This window comes from Symphodus melops (assembly GCF_947650265.1).
Source record: "Symphodus melops genome assembly, chromosome: 8".
Classification (NCBI taxonomy): domain Eukaryota; kingdom Metazoa; phylum Chordata; class Actinopteri; order Labriformes; family Labridae; genus Symphodus; species Symphodus melops.
The window spans coordinates 11,233,235-11,249,267 of NC_136698.1; the positions used below are offsets into that span (position 1 = coordinate 11,233,235).

General features: G+C 43.3%; 1 protein-coding gene across 1 annotated transcript in view; it reads right to left on the reverse strand.

Annotated features, from left to right (window-relative positions):
* The window catches only part of LOC306828572 (uncharacterized protein), a gene marked incomplete at its 3' end in the record, with an annotated part of 106,698 nt that extends 91,751 nt beyond the window's left edge, over window positions 1-14,947 (reverse strand). The window contains exons 1-2 of the mRNA XM_079351093.1: window positions 14,854-14,947; window positions 14,292-14,446 (exon numbers count right to left, since the gene is read on the reverse strand). The remainder of the gene's footprint in view (window positions 1-14,291; window positions 14,447-14,853) is intronic.
* Window positions 14,948-16,033: the final 1,086 nt, after the last annotated feature.

Here is a 16,033-nt window from a genome sequence, read left to right on the forward strand (position 1 = left end):
TTTACTTGTTGGATGGATCAAACTTCTCACAGGAGACAATGTATCAATAGTCAATGCAGTGTCATGATGGCACAGGAAGTTCTCATGTAAATAAATGTCCATTAGCAACTTAAAAGCAAGGTTTAGGCTGCTTGTAGATTTATTTTCTTTCTTTTTTTTTAAAGTTCTTCAAAAACATTTTTGAATTTTTCAGAGGAGGATTAAAGCGCAGGTGAAATTGACCTCCCAATATCCAAAAAACTTGATAAAATCATATCGAAATGTTCAACTGATCGGCTAGATGTCTGATCATCGAATATACAGTGTCCGCTAAACAGTACAAATAATAATTGGTGGAATATAACCAATTCCCTATGTGTTCGACTAGCTAACTAAACGTCCTCACTTGGTAAGGGCTGTAGCCATAGACCGGCTTGAGCCCCAGCAAAAGAGCTATATCTTCTGATTCTACGGCCGGGAAGCACAGTGAACACATCACATGTAAGAGCAGAGCAGTTTGGCATTATGTTGATCTACAACATTGAGATGAAAATGTTTGAAGGTCAAACTGGAATATTGAGGTGAGCAACGCACAATCAGATTCAGCACAGGTGCTCGTGCTGCAAACCTTTCACACTCAGGTCCCAGATGTTTCATGAAAACCTGGGCTCCTGTATCTCAGGTCACTTTTCAGAGCACACAGGGCCATAATGCAGTTAGCCAGCCTTAGCATGTTTTTATTGTAGACTGATTCATAGGGTGTCTGAAATGATTTGCATATAATCTTTGAGCCGATTTTGAATCGGTGGAACCGTTTGGACTTGTAAGTAGAGGACAGACACATGTACTATGTGGCGTTACAGTGAAAATCACCGAAGCAACTGTGATGACGGAAGAAACCGTGCCCTAACAACCGGCCACGCTCCTCCACACAAGCTCAGCTAGCGTAAGCAGAATCGCTTTCTGTTTCTATCAAATTATTTATCCACAAAATCCTTGTTCAACATAGAAAAAGTTAAAGTGAGTACATCGTCATATCACCTGTCCTAACACTAAATCATTTGAATATTATCTTTCTAGCAGGCATGGTAGTCGGTAAAAGTTAACAGAAGGACTTTCAGTTTCGACCACAAACACTCTTTTTTTTGAAGTTCATATAATGGCAAAAGCACTCCCCAGCTGTCCTCAGACATGCATGTAATGGACACACACGCACTCCCTCCATACCTCTACTGAGCGCCACATAGCCAGGTAGCAGCTCAGACAGGATGTTGCACATGTGGTTAACATTAGGCAGGCTTTTCCAGCCCAAAGGTGATATGAGATCTACAGCTGGCTAACTTCCTCTGTCTCTCTGAGGTGCTGCCCAGCCTCCATCCCTCTCAGACTGATATTTCACACATCCCTCCACCCGTCTCGCAGCCCAAGTCACAGGTGGGAATGCCTTCACAGAGAGCAACAACAAGAGAGCCTGTTGTAATGAGTATGTGTGTTTTTTCCCCTCAGAGGGATCACAGACAGTGGAAGCCATTCAGCGCGCCCCTCTGGGTCATGCCTGGGATGTGGAGTGGCTGACCCGACATGGCCCACATCAAAGCCCAGACGGATGCAAACAGGAGAACACGAATTCAGGTGGCTGTAGAGAGAAGGGAGCAGCTTTGTGTTGATCTGTGATGGGAGAAGAGCTGGAGAATGTTGCTGAGTGCCAGCTCGTCACCCCTGAGCAACAGCAGGAAGTAGCAGCGTGATGCTTGCCATCTGTCCACATCTTAGGGGACCATGGGAAAAAAACACTGAGCTATGACATCCTTGTGAAGCTAGAGGATTTTTTTTTTTTTTCAAGAGACTGTTTTTGTAAATATCAGCCCCTGAAATTCCATAGTGATAGCTCACAGGTGAGCTTTAAATACTTGACTTCTGTGTTGGACATTCTTCAGAAAACAGCCAGAATCTATGAAAATGGGGCACTGGTGGCAGAGTATTAGGGGGCATTTAGGGAGCACACCCCATGTAAAGTGACTATAGTTCTGGAAGCAGGCTGCCCAGGTTCAAATCCGTCATGTTAAATCCCCACTCTCTTTTCTGGCCCGTATGTATCCACTGTCCAGTCTCTAAAATAAAGGCATAAAAAGGCCAAAAAAAAAAATTCCACAAAACAACATTTCTTCCATTTGTCAAACCGATCCATGAAGAAGAAGATCAGGGGTAGGGGGGGGGAAATATCGATACAGCAAAATAAACAGATTTCACAAGCAATTTGACTCACCATGTCACTACTTTATGTCTACTCACATTTGAGCTTATGACATGAACAAATGTAACGAACAGAATTAGTCAAAGACAAAGTTGACAGTGGCAAAAAAAGAAGAAAAAAAGAAGACAGTGAGATAATGTTGGACAGCAGTGAAAAGAAGTAAAGAAATAAAGCAAGAAGAAGTAAAATCGTATTATGTGTTTTTCTAAGAATACATCAATTATCACAGAATCTATGTCGTGATAGTATTTTTATCATGGGCTACATATTAAATACTGTATTGTGAAATGAACCCGTGATTCCCACAGCTAAAGAGTGTTTAAAGAAAAAACAAAACTGGATGATCCAATAACAATACACATCTGCTAGAGAAGATATCAGCTCCCTCAATAGGCCAGAAAAAAACAAAACCAACAAAACCATTTATTGATTTTTGACCATGACCCCATGCCCTGAATGGAGCCGAACATCAGACAATGATGTTAATGTGTTCTTGTTATCAGGTCATGTAAAAGTGGTGAGGTCAGTAAGGGAGCCTGTTGCCCTCCTGTTGTCTTCTCTGCTATTGTTGTTTACAAGACAGATATCAGGAGTCCCTTCTTTATTTTGAAAGCTGAACATCTTTCAACTGAGAGTGCTGTTAGGGTTGAAAATACAAGAAAAGATTATCCAATCGTTTTTTTTTTTCTGTTCTCTTTTTTTTTTATATTGTATTATTATGAAATCAATTTAATCACATAATCATAACTGCTTTTCGTTGCACTTATGTATTATTCATGCAAGCATTTTTTTTTTTTATATGTATTTTTCTTTGTACTGGTGATTATGTAACCCTGTCAATGCATAAGCTTGGTTCACCATATACTGAGTCAAACCACATGCAAACTTGTGATAGCGTGTGGTTTTAAGATGTATTGGTTTGAACCTATGAAAGTCAAAGCGATCCCCCTGTGACCTTACAGTGACTTCTGGGTGTGTGGTGTCGAGATGTGTCATCTTCTCGTGGTCTCTCGGTGCAAATGTGACAGCAGCACAGAGGAAGATGCACCTGCAGCACTGTGCACACACACTTAGACAAAAGTTGAGACTTGTTGAAAATGCCAGAAAAGATAATGCCAATGTGGTAAATTTGTTTTGCAATTTCTGTGTTTTGATAATCATTTAATCCATTTAAACCTATCATATAATCATATCTGCTTTTGCTTGCTCATGTAAACCCATATTCTTGCAAGCACTGTCTTTTTCTTTTTTTCTCTTTTGTTTGATAATGTAACCCTGACGATGGATAGGTATTGGTGCACCATATCCAGCAACAAACCACAAGCACACTTGCGATAGTGTGTGGTTTTGAGATGTATCAGTTTGAACTTACGAAAGGCGACACGATCCACGAGTGACCTTGTGGTGACTTTTGAGTGAGCGGTGTCGAGACTTTCAGTCGTCCCTCGGTGCGATTGTGACCTCAGCGCAGAGGCGGATGCACCTGCAGCGTTGAACACACGAAGTACACACTTACAATTACACTCACTCTCGCTCTCTCTCACACACACACGCACACACACGCACACACACTCAGACACATTTTATTTTTTTCAAAGGTGCAAGACAAAGAGACAGATTGGCTGTATAAAGGCTTTGAAAATGTTGATCAGGAGGCTTTTTGGCTTTCGCCAACTGACTCGCTCTGAACAAAAAGTTCCCCTTTTGGGCACTTATTCTCCGAGACTTTAAAAAAAAAAGTGGAGTTCAGGCACTAGGTTTTAAACTTTTGATATCTTATTTTTAACTTTTTTTTTTCTGTCAGATTTCTGACATTTTTTTGAATTTTCAATAAATTCCATAAAATCTTCAGAAATCCTCCTTTGTGGATTGGGTTTCTTCACAACATTGTATGAGCCTCACAGGTAAGCATTGACCCACCCCACACTAGGGCACACAAATGACTGATTTTCACACCTCATACCACCTAGCATTGACAGTAGAGGTGTAGCTGTGAAGGGGTTGTACTGGTACCTAGTTATCCTACGGGACGGTTATTTTTAGGCAGTAAATAATGGCTGCAGTCAGATGGACCGTTTCTTTCTTGGCTGGGTGTTAAATGATTTTATCATGAGCTCCCATCTACTAGGAAATAGTAGATTAGAGGTCGGGAAGAAGGTAGCCCTCTGAGTTCTTGGAAATAAATAGACAAGTTAACTACAGCAGGTGACTTCTTCTGTGAGATGCAGCAGGATCGTGCCACTTTCTTGTATTTTACCTATTATATGCACGTCGAGGACACACAACAGACTAACCACATTGCTACACAAAAAACTGACTTTCATACAACTTAGCATCTGAGTTGAGGGAGGTTGTGGTTAAGGGACTGCACCTAGGGAACAGATTTTAGCTTAACGGCGGTTAGAGACCCTTCCTCCTTGACTGGGTGTTCAATAATTTTACCATGAGCTCCATCTGCCAGGAAATAGTAGACTGGTGGTGAGTGAAAAGAAGCAAGCCCTCTTAGTTCTAGGAAACAGTAGACTAGCTAACTGCAGCAGGAGATGAGCTTCTGTTGGAGCTCCGGTGGGATTGTGCAAAGCCATTTATGCACGTCTAGGACATGCAGCATAGGATGGTGAGTGCTGACAATGTTCAACTACATTGGTTTTGTATTTAGAGCAGGCGCTGCTAGTATGAGAAAAAACACTGTCTATGCCTCTGTGCAGACTGGAGCCCTGGACACATGCTGCTTGGCATATAGGCCGAGCTGTGATGCATTAATCAGAACAGTATGAAAGGCATTCTCACCACCCTCCTACTCCTCACTTAGAACACTCGCTGTCATTTTCACACACACTCAGACTCACCACACTTCGGCTTGTGGTGTCGTGAGTGACGCAGGGAGGGATATCATCAATTAGCTGAGGTATTTAAAAGTAGACATGACTCAATATCATGTATTCTTTCATGTTTCCTATAAAAGAGCAGTGTAAAAATGGTTAGATTTGCGATACAGAATCCCTGCACTCTGTAAATATAACTGAATGTAAATAAGGAAGTTGCTATAGCTACAACAGAAGAGCAAGTAAACAACAGTTATTGATTTAAAAGGCCTTGTAGAATATGTGGGCCAGGAGCGTGACCAGACGGGGGGGCCAGGGGTGGCGTGGCCAAGCAACTTCGAGGACAGGTTCCGTTCCACGTCCCAAGAGTCAGTCTGCAGTGCCAGGAATGAACATGGCTTCACCTGCCCCCCCCCCCCCCCCCCCTAGTGATTTATGTTAACAAACACAGATGAGAAGTTCCAACTCATGTACTGGCTTCACGCCTAAATTGACAACAAATCCATTTAAAATCCTTCATTTACAAAGTGAGATAGCGCAATACTTTGAGGCAGCTGCATATTCAAGCTAAAGTTCCTTATGTGTTTAGTTATGCTCTGTAAATTCTGCTTTCCCTTCCCACACAAAGCAGAACCAACCTCAGCATAATACATAAGGTTCTGCCTAGGGGGATCAGTGCTTTCTATCTTTCTCAACATGAACACACACATGTGGGCCTTGGACAGATAGGGACAATCCCACCCAGTGCTGAAGTCAATTGTATCTCAGGCACGCACACCACAGTGTAAAACTGTGTGGTTTTCCGACAATCAATTTAATATGTAAGACAGCAACAGTCCTTGTGAGAACATGGACAGTCAAATGTAAACTAAACCATCCGCTTTGCCATGTCACCATTATGATTCCTGTTATTAATGAGATGAAAAAAGGCCATTTCAAAGCTCTATAAGGGAATTAAGCTCTTCATATCATCTATCAAAGACATTTCAGAAGTGGGCTGGCTTTTATTTAATCTTCACATGGAACATGGACAACCTAATTAAACACAGACAGTAACACATTTCTCCCTGCTGCCGCTTTAAGGGAACCCCCAACAAGCCCTGAATCCAACCCCCCCCCCCCCCCCCCCCCCCCCCAACACAACACAAAAAGCAGAGAGTGCACAACATATGAATGAAATACGAATGTTTCCATTCATCTCAGAAGAAAAACAAAAAACAATCATGTTAACTTAGCTTCAAAGAACACAATTCAACCAAATCCATGGGAGACCAGATTCCTGTCTGAGCAGATACAACTGTTTTCTCAAACTTTGGGATGGCTTTTCGGTGGGCGCATCCCAAATGAGGGGGTCAGACAAGTTAGGGCCTGTCCCAAAACGGACACATGTTCTCCATTGTCAAGCTGACTTCTTTCCCAGCCAGGAGATCAATGCAACCTGTCAGAAGTCACCCACTTGCTGTCAGACCTCAGAGTGATTCTTTGGGGGCTGGGGGGGTTGGTGGCTGGGGGAGGACAGCAAATTATGTAGAGGAATCTCACAGGGCTGCATTGTTGCATTTAAAATTTCAAAGTAGGTGGGGGGTAATGATTAAGAATCGGGGCCCTCTGGAGAAGGCTAGTAGCATCCCTGCAGGTAGCACAAAGTAGGGACAGATGAGAGCTGGCAGATGCGGCTGATACCGCATTTTTGCTTTTGCTGCTTGTCAGAACCAAAAATGGCAGTCTGGGCCAGTTTCACGGAGAACGCTTAAGCCTGGACACAGACTTAAGTGCCTGTGTGGGCTGTCTTGGGCTGAATGAACTAGTACACATTGTAGTGAGCCTTAATGTTATTCTACAGTCCTGGGTATGGTGAGGAAGGCTACTCTAAAACACCTTGGTTAAGTCGTATTAGCTTAATTAAGTAGTGCACAGGGGCATAATTGGGATATGGTGACTAACGCGTAAAGAATTTTAAAGAAGTGCAAAAAAAAAAAAAAATCTACCCAGCCTGCAATTGTGTGTAAGAAGCCTCATTAGTGCCACTGAACAAAAGAACATATTTTGCAGTGAATTTAAACACAGTGCAATAACTTAAGACGTTTTATTATAACCAGTATTTTACTCAATTCACATTTCTGTGAGATTACTTGTATTGAATGGTTTCTGCCTCGATAGACTCTGTGGAAGAACCTTACACTGGCTTTAAATGCAGACATTACTAGAGGCAGAGTTAGAGCAGGTTGGTAGAGACAACCTTTAGTAACAGGGAAGTTCTGGTCAGTTTAGTGTTGACCCCAACCGTTGCAGTCTGGCTGTCAATCATTCAGGCCCTAATCTAGTATCCATGTGTGATGCAGTGTTTGGGTGCAGCAGGTCTAATAGGCAGCTGCCCCTCCTGTCTGCTCTTCTGACAAATGTCCCTCTTAGTGGCCCCATGCAGTTTCACACTGTCAGAGCTGAGTGAGGCCTCCCCAGGCAAACATATCCAGGTTTTTTTTTTTTTACGAAGGGTGCTGACTGCCTGACAAGGCAAGGAGTGGAAGAGGGGATGGTTGATGAAGGAAGAATGAGTATGAGATGTTGAGTACTGCAGAGTTTGTGTAAAGGTCAAAAAGTAAGCTTAGGCCTTGGGCATGGGCATGGAAAGACATGGGGCAATCTACAGGTTAACAACTCGACGTTGACTTCCCCAGCATGCATCGCGTGGGTGGGATGGGTGGGGCGAACTAGATAAGCAGGACAGCTAATCATCTGTCAACTTTACGGCCTGTAACAGATGAGCCGAGCCGTAGCAGGGAGGAGGCGGGCAGGGCAGGAAGGATTGATTGGCGTCTAGAGGGGGTGGTGGGCGGGCAGCTGTCAGTCATCTGGCATAGCGAGGCCTGGGGCACACCTGTGCACCTTTAAGTGGGGTTGAATGACCCCCTTAATGGGAGGTTGGTGCAGGACTGTGTGATGAGTAAAGCAGAATTGGGGATGTTGTTATTCTCCATATAAAAGAGACAACAGCCCACTAAAGATCATCTCAGAGATAGCAGAGCAGGTCAGCCATTCAAAGCATTGTTGTGACCCCATGCATTTAACGGCCCTTCCACATTTAGCTTTTAATATACAGACTACTCACACACTAAGGGGTTACACCTATAATCAGACGAAACACAAACACTGTAAATTGTTTGAGAGCCCTTCAATCTCAGATGACAGACAAAGGCCTCTTTATTCACATTAAAAGAAAAAGAAAAAAAGACTTGGGTGGGTGGGGCGTGTTGATGGTTTATTTTACATTATCCAACACAAATGTTTACAACTTTACAGTTATGACATCACATTGAGATGTCTTCAAAGTAAATCTATTCAAGCAATACATTTTTTTTTTTTAAATTACATCACAAGGAAAAAGGATAATATTCCAGAGGTGAATCTTGAAATAGAAAAAGGAAATGGGAACCTTTTATTCCACGAAAAGGGGCTAGTAAGTTATACACGCATCACGTCGTGCAGGGCAATACAAAAACAGCATGTATAAAGATATTCTAGCACACTGACATGCCAAAAAGTGCTCTAATTTTATCACAACTTTCAGCCAGAAAATGTAATAAGCTGAACATGTTCACCATATGCATACTGCATATACTGTAGAAATGTAATCATTGACTTAGTATTCACATCATGCATTTACAGACAACATTTCTCATGTTAAAGGAAGGAACTCATTCACTGATTGGGTAAGGCTGAACTGTACAACAGGAGTAGGTGTGGGAACATGAACCATCTATCCTGTCCACATCTGCAGCACTTCCTCCCTCACGAGGCAGCTGTTGCATGGTAAACTCCGTCGTGCGGCCCCCTCCTCTGTAAGAGCACTTTCCCCCATTGTTAGGATGAAAAGCACCACAGCGGTGGTGGCTCCGGTCCTCAGGAGCAATGCCTGGCTGGAGCTTATTTTGGTTGGGCTTGCCCAAATAAACACACTGGGACGTCGCGGCCGCAGCTGTGGGCCTCTCCCTGGTTGACCTCCTCCTGTGACTCCTCCACTCGCAGTGAGAAAGAGAGAGAGAAAAAAAACAAGCGAGGGAGAAAGAGACAACTCGCCTGAGCCAAAGCCTGCAGAGGTTAGAAGGGCCAAACGCTGCTTATTATCAGAGTCAGGTCTTTCCCACGCCTGCAGGCCTCGTGTGTGCAGCCGGCGGCGAGCCTGCCTGCCAGAAACTGTTTAGCTAACTCATCTACAGTCATCCTCCCGCCGGAGGAGGGGGGGGGGGTTGGTTTTTCACTGGTGGACAGAGAGGAAGGTTTATTCAGCAAGTTTTTGAGCAAAGACCATGAGGTTTAGGACAGGAGGGTGAATGGAATGCAGAACGCCGTTTTCCTCCTGAACCTTCTGCGCTCAGGAAGGATGAGAGTGTGAATTAACAGCCGAGTAAACTGGACTAATGGGGGCACGTATGGGAGGAAAAAGGGGACACTGACAAATTTGTATCAATCCCATCAAAATGATTCCAGAAGGGGATTCCGACTGCACTGTTTAAATGGACGCCACAGTAAATAAAGTGATCCAATTATGATGGCGTGTACATGCATCAAGCACTTGCACAGAGCTGTACTTCCAGTCTAATCTTCCTGAAACAGCAGCAAAAGGAACTTTCCTTCCTGTTAACATGAATTCAAATCTGCTTTAGCTTGTGACAGACAGATCTTGGTTCTTTTGACAGCCGGTGAGCGTTTCTGTCAATGGGCCTGCGTTTCTCTCCAGAGTACGATCCATTTCAAGTAGAACTGTTTTCCCTTCATTTTTATTTCCGGCCGTGAGCCAGAGTCGCCTGCAAACTGACTCCGCCTGTGTTGTAAACAAACGCCGCTGTCGCTGCACGTCTCCAGATGTCGCTCCTCCACTCGCCTATATGCGCAAGAGATTTCAATCTCCTCCTCGTCCCGCGTCTGTGACTTTGGATGTCTGTATTTTATTTGAACCGTTTCTCCCTTATAAAGCTGCACGCTCAGCAGTGCATGGTTGCCCTGGCTTTAGTCAATAAACAGAGGGACAGTGTCGGTCTACAGGACCTTCAGACATGCACAGCTGAAGAACAGGGCAGATGTGTAGTAAAGAATAGTTTCACACCAACCAGGACGACACGAACAACCATCCGCATTCACCACCCCTCTTGTTAAGAATGAAACTTGTTTGGGAATGAGCTGGATCAGAATCAGACTGACGGGTTAACGTGAAGCCATTTTTATTCCAATTGTTTCCGTCCATGTCAACATAGCTACTGTGGCTGTTCCTACGACCCCACTCGTGGGAATACAGGGACAAACTGCTGCCTTGCTGGCAAGAAACTTCGGGGCATGCTGTTAATGAAAAGGCACCCACACGTTGGCATAAAGAATTCATGAAATGATCGTCCTGGATCAAAATATCCCAGAGCTAAACATTTTTTTCCAGTCAAAGGAAAAACTGGGATTAATAAAAAATGCCGGAATGCAGCTACCAGGTACTGAATGAATTTGCCTTGCAGAAGAGTATCAAATTATCAATTCAATTAAAAAAAAACATTATTTGTCCCAGGGGTCCAATTCAAAGATGATATGATGTGACAAATATGATATCCTAAAAGGTTTCAACTTTTTCATGGAATATGTTCTGTTGCAGCTCCTAAACGATGGAACGATCTGCCTCAGCACCTTAAACAGGCCTCTTCTCTGTCTGTTTTTAAATCACTTCTTAAAACCCATCTTCTCTCCCTGGCCTTTGACACCAAGTAAGATGGTGATTTTATTTATTTTATGTATTTTATTCATTTTACAGCATACCATGAGTCATGTTTTTATATCTTTTAAATTATTGTATATTGTGTGTTATGCCTTTTTTAACCTTTTGTTAATTTATTGTACAGCACTTTGGTCAGCTGTGGTTGTTTTAAAGTGCTTAATTAAATAAAGTTGGATTGGATTGGCTAGGCTGTCCTCGGGCTCTTTTTTTGGACTCGATATTTTATTTAAAGAGTTCACATACAAAAGATAAAGGGCAGGTAAGTTGTTTTTAGCTTTAATTAATAAATTAAAGCTGTACAAACTATACAAACTCATACAACCACACCTGTGAATTCCTCCCACAAACTAAACCACACCCACCTTCCACCTCCCACATACATCCACTCACATGAACACCCACACACACAAATCCATCAACACTGATGAATGCTCCATCACCCACGGAGCAACTCCCACACGCACAGACACACACACACACCGACTCATTCCCACACAAATACAACAGCCGCCCATACACTCCTACACACACACCCACCCACACACACACAGGAGCTCACACACTCTTTACCCCCTGCCTTGCTCTATTTGCACTGTCAGCCATGATGCAGAGCTGAGTCAGCGATCATTGGTCTGAGTGTGTGTGTGTGTGTGTGTGTGTGTGTGTGTGTGTGAGCCTGCAGCCTCTCCAGCTCTGTGGACTCTAGAGGGGACAGATGGGCAGAGAGAGAGGGCTCCTGGGCAGGTAGTCATCCCCAGAATGTGGGGGCGTCTTCGTGGGGGTCTTGCTAGGGGCTGAATGGCCTTTAAATGCCCCCCCGCCCACACCCACAGAGAGCATCTTGGGGGGGGGGGGGGCTATTGTCCCTGATAACTCAGCCACCCTCCTCCTCCCACTCTTTATGCTGAGTGGGTGCCTCACAGAGACCTCACCGCCCACAAAAACACCTGCAGGAATGCACAGGAATGAATATGCAGCGTGTCAGCAAATGTAGCGACATCTGTTACGTGTAGAAACAGAGTTTTCCTCGGTGAATATGAATGACAGTGCTTACAATTTCCCAGTGAATTAATCAGATTTTAGTAGTGCTTTTTGAAGCAAAAACAACATAATCTGAATCTGCATTGAGTACCTGTTGAGCCCAGATTCATCGCGACAATTGTCACTGCGGTGGGTTATAATTTGGGCCAGACTCAGTCCTCATTTGGCGACCCAATAAGTCTGAGTTTAGCCTTTTAGAGTCACCAAAAAAATAAATAATGGAAACCAGAACTAAAAACGCTTACAGAGAGAGAGAGAGACAGACGCTTGTGAGAAAGTTGAGACTGGGCATTAAATCTCCAGTCCTTTTTTTTTTTTTTCTCTCTCTTTCTGTCAGCACTTGCCACAGAGCCACGTCAAAAATTACACAGCAGTTCCAGCTACAGGGCAATTACAGAGTGGGGTCAATGAGTGACGCCTGTGTAGGACTTGCTGGCACCCTCTTAACTGACATTTTCAGAGGTTCATAACTTACAGCACAGCATTCATTTTCTAAAAAATCTAAGAGTTCCCAAGGCTCCCTTTGCTGTTTTGCTGGGCCTAATCACATAAAATATAATCATTCAGCCCCTAAATTGCATAGAAAATGGATGTGGTTGAACTCAACCAACAACCGATAGACTCAGAGAGGAATAGCAAGCAACAGGAGGGCTGAGAGGATGAGAGAAATCCTAACCAAAGAGATAAAGATTGTATTTTGCCAGGGACTCTGTCTGGGCTCGACTGCGGGCCTGATGGCAGCGTGTCAGTGTCATTATGTGGGTGTGTGTTCAGGAGCTGTTTCAGCCCAGACGGACGTGACACACACATTCAGACACTCGTCAGGAGGCCACCCACGCCTGACACAGGGGAGAGTGCCAGGCCCTGACACACGGAGCGTGGTGAGGCGACAAGTTCGTCAAGAGACGGATCAGAGTCTTCTTGCCACATGTCAGTCACCCAGTACTCACAACCACGTCTCACTCTCCCTCTTTTTCTCCCCCTCCCCCTCCTCCTCCTCCTCCTCCTCCTCCTCATCATCATCTGAATATGTTAAACTGATCATTTGCGTTTCACGTGAACACAGTGCAAGGTCGAAAATAATCCATCTTCTGAAGAACTTACAAATGGCAAACAAATAAATGTGCAGTCAAAAGGCAAATATCTGAGCGTTTAAACAAAGCTTTGATGTTGAGGCAATGCCAGTGGATTATAATGCCAAGTGTTGCTAATGTATTCCCCTTAAAGATCACTCGATTCATCAGTGACAAACCTCCCAAAGAATGTTCCATGTGGTTTTTCTTGGGTTGTTTCAAGAACCTCATGCAAATGCTTAATCACCTCACTTTACTGTTTGTCCTTACTGGCAAAGTAAACAAAAGGCACACTTAGGCAGGCGTCTTAAACAAGCTGAGGAAGGGGGTAGGAGGTTTCCAGAAATAAACCAGAGCGTGCAGTAAAAATCACATTCGAGGGAGGGTCAAGTGTGCCGGATTTCAAAGGGAACCCATAAAAAGACACAATCTGGTTTTCACATTTCCACTCAAGAGGCGAATGTGGCTGAGATATCACACCGCCGCCGTTTCCAGTGACGGAGAAGCTATCGCCAGCGCTTACTGTAACTCAATCTGTATTCATGCGTTGGAATTTATGGTGGTTGTAAAATCAGCAGTCTTCAATCCTGGGCCAATGAAACCCAAATGACGTTTTATTTTTCCAACTCGTCTTTTTTTTTTTAAACTGATTTTCATATCTCAGGAGGGAGAAAAAAAAGAGCTCAAACATTGGCTGGCATTGTAACCTGTATGCTCTTCTCTTCATATCACATATTGGAGAATTTATAAAAATAAAAAAAAATCCCCCCAGCACATCAGAATTTCTAGGATTTTTAGGTACGCTTTCACTTGTAATAGTAACCACCTGTGGAGGATGTGATAATCTACCATATCCTCTCCCATCACCCAAGGATCTTTGAAACACTGCCATCATTGTCCATTGCTCAAAACTTGCTATCTATCTCCATGTTCATCTATGAGACCTCAGCTTTTGAAGCAACGCACAAAACAGGATAATCCCTTGTCAACATGTAGCTGATCATGGGATTGGGCTGCCCCCAGACCCTGATCTCCCCTCTTCCTCCCACCTTTCCTTCATTGCCCGGTCCCTCAGGCCGACATGGGCCCTCACAAAGCCTTAATCCATCACCTCCTGTCAGCGAAGGACGCACCAGAACACCCCCCAGCCGCTACTCATGTGCTAGAATTTGCCTAATCCATTGGGCCAGGGCTCCATGAGAAAGGAGCACCCACATGGCTTCACCCTGGTTCTGTTTGCTCGTCCCATCTGAGTCAACACCCTCATACGAAGGACGAATGCCACAGAGAAAGAGGGGCACACCATGAAGTCCCTGGAACTTTACCGAACTGTCCACTGCGCCCATCAGCAGAGGAGGCTTTACCTTGGGTGGTGATGTGGTGTGTCTGTCTGTCTGGCAGGCTTCTGGTGTGCTAATGTAATCCCTGGAGCAAACACAGACCTCCTGACTTCTGAAGGGTGAAGTCTACAGTAGATGGCTGCATCAAGGGGGAAACATACTTTGAAGATGGACCACATCTGTGATCAGAACAGCCTAGCCTTCATGCTCTCACACAGCATAAAACTGGCATGTAAAGCTAATGATAAACGCAGGGTGCTTGTATGTGAGTGAAAGGGAAATTATACTTTGTCAAAGTAGTGTGTCAGCAAATCGCCTTTGACTAAAAGGGATTCAAACTATACTTTGGCAAATGTTTTATATAAAAAGTTACAAAGAAAAAGTTTCCATGAAAACAGCAACATTTATAAAATACACTTTCGGGCCAAAGAAAGCGAATGTATTGTTTGAGATGTAACGTAAACACAGATACATTCAACTTGTAGCTCACCAGTTGAGGATTTGAATTATTGATGTAAATAGTTGTGTTAATGAACCTTTTTTTTTAACTTAATGTAAACGTTACCCCGTGTTCTAGAACTATTGCCTGCTGTTTATCCACGCTGCTCTGTTTGTTTGTGAGGAAACGTCTCCCGTCTCTCCTTCTCTTCAAAATGTTTCAGTGAGCATTCAGAGCCAACACTTCCCTCTAGTGGTGGAGGTATAAACAGCACCCATTGCTTTCTATTGTAAATTGTCCCACATTCATAATTTGCACTTGGGTCTATGAAAAAACTATTCCACATGACAAAAGTATCAAAATACAGGTATTCTTTAAATATGTGTAAAATAGATGTGACTGTAACTTAAATCTATTCATATTAAAGTTGTAAAAATAAAGCCAAAGTGTTTTTTTTAATAAGATAAAGTTCTAATCTTCTACAATCTTAAAATATATTAAACCCAAAAAAAATCAAACAACTGAAGTCAGCAAAAAAGGATAAAAGCTCTAAAGTCATAATGAATGTACAATCTTAACAATAAGTCATCATTCAATTCAATTAAAAAAACTTTATTTGTTCCCAGGGGGCAATTCAAATCCTGTTCAAGACACTTGCTCTGAAAACTACTTTAAAAGGACTTTAAGTTACAAAATTAAAAATTATGTCAGAGTTTTAAACTAAGGAAGAGATTTTTAATGAATGTGCTTTTAAATGTTGGTGTAGCTCTGGTTGACTCGGTTAGGTTTCAATCAAGGTATAGAAGCTGTTATCCTTCAAGCAAGTTGTAATGGTTTAAAACCTGCAGCTCCCCCTCATGTCTTTTCAAAGTCTCTTCAGAGTCCTTCTCGAGTTCTTTCAAATAAAGGTCAAAAAATCTTGAAAAATATGTAAAGGTAATGTATGAATGGAGGACGTAATACTTTCACTTTGTCAGCTCATAAAAACCGAGTCTGAGTTGGCAGAAATTGTACCAAAGCTCCTCGTAAAAGCAGCCCTGGTTCCCTCTTTAAACATTCCCATTAGAGAGATAATCACACCTGAGCCTAGAGGTGTGGGAGCCACGTGCAGAGAGAACTAAACCCAGGTCTTATTTTCCTCAAACACTGTCTCCCTGGATAGCTGGTCCCTTCTCTCCTTTCTACGCTTGAGTTGCCTTCCCTTCTCACGCCGGGTCTCCCTTTATCCCAGAACTATGTGATGAGCACACGTCTCTGGGGGCCCCCCTGCACAGAGTCTCATATTCTCTGCATCTCATATTGTCTGTCCCAAGATGAACAGACAAGG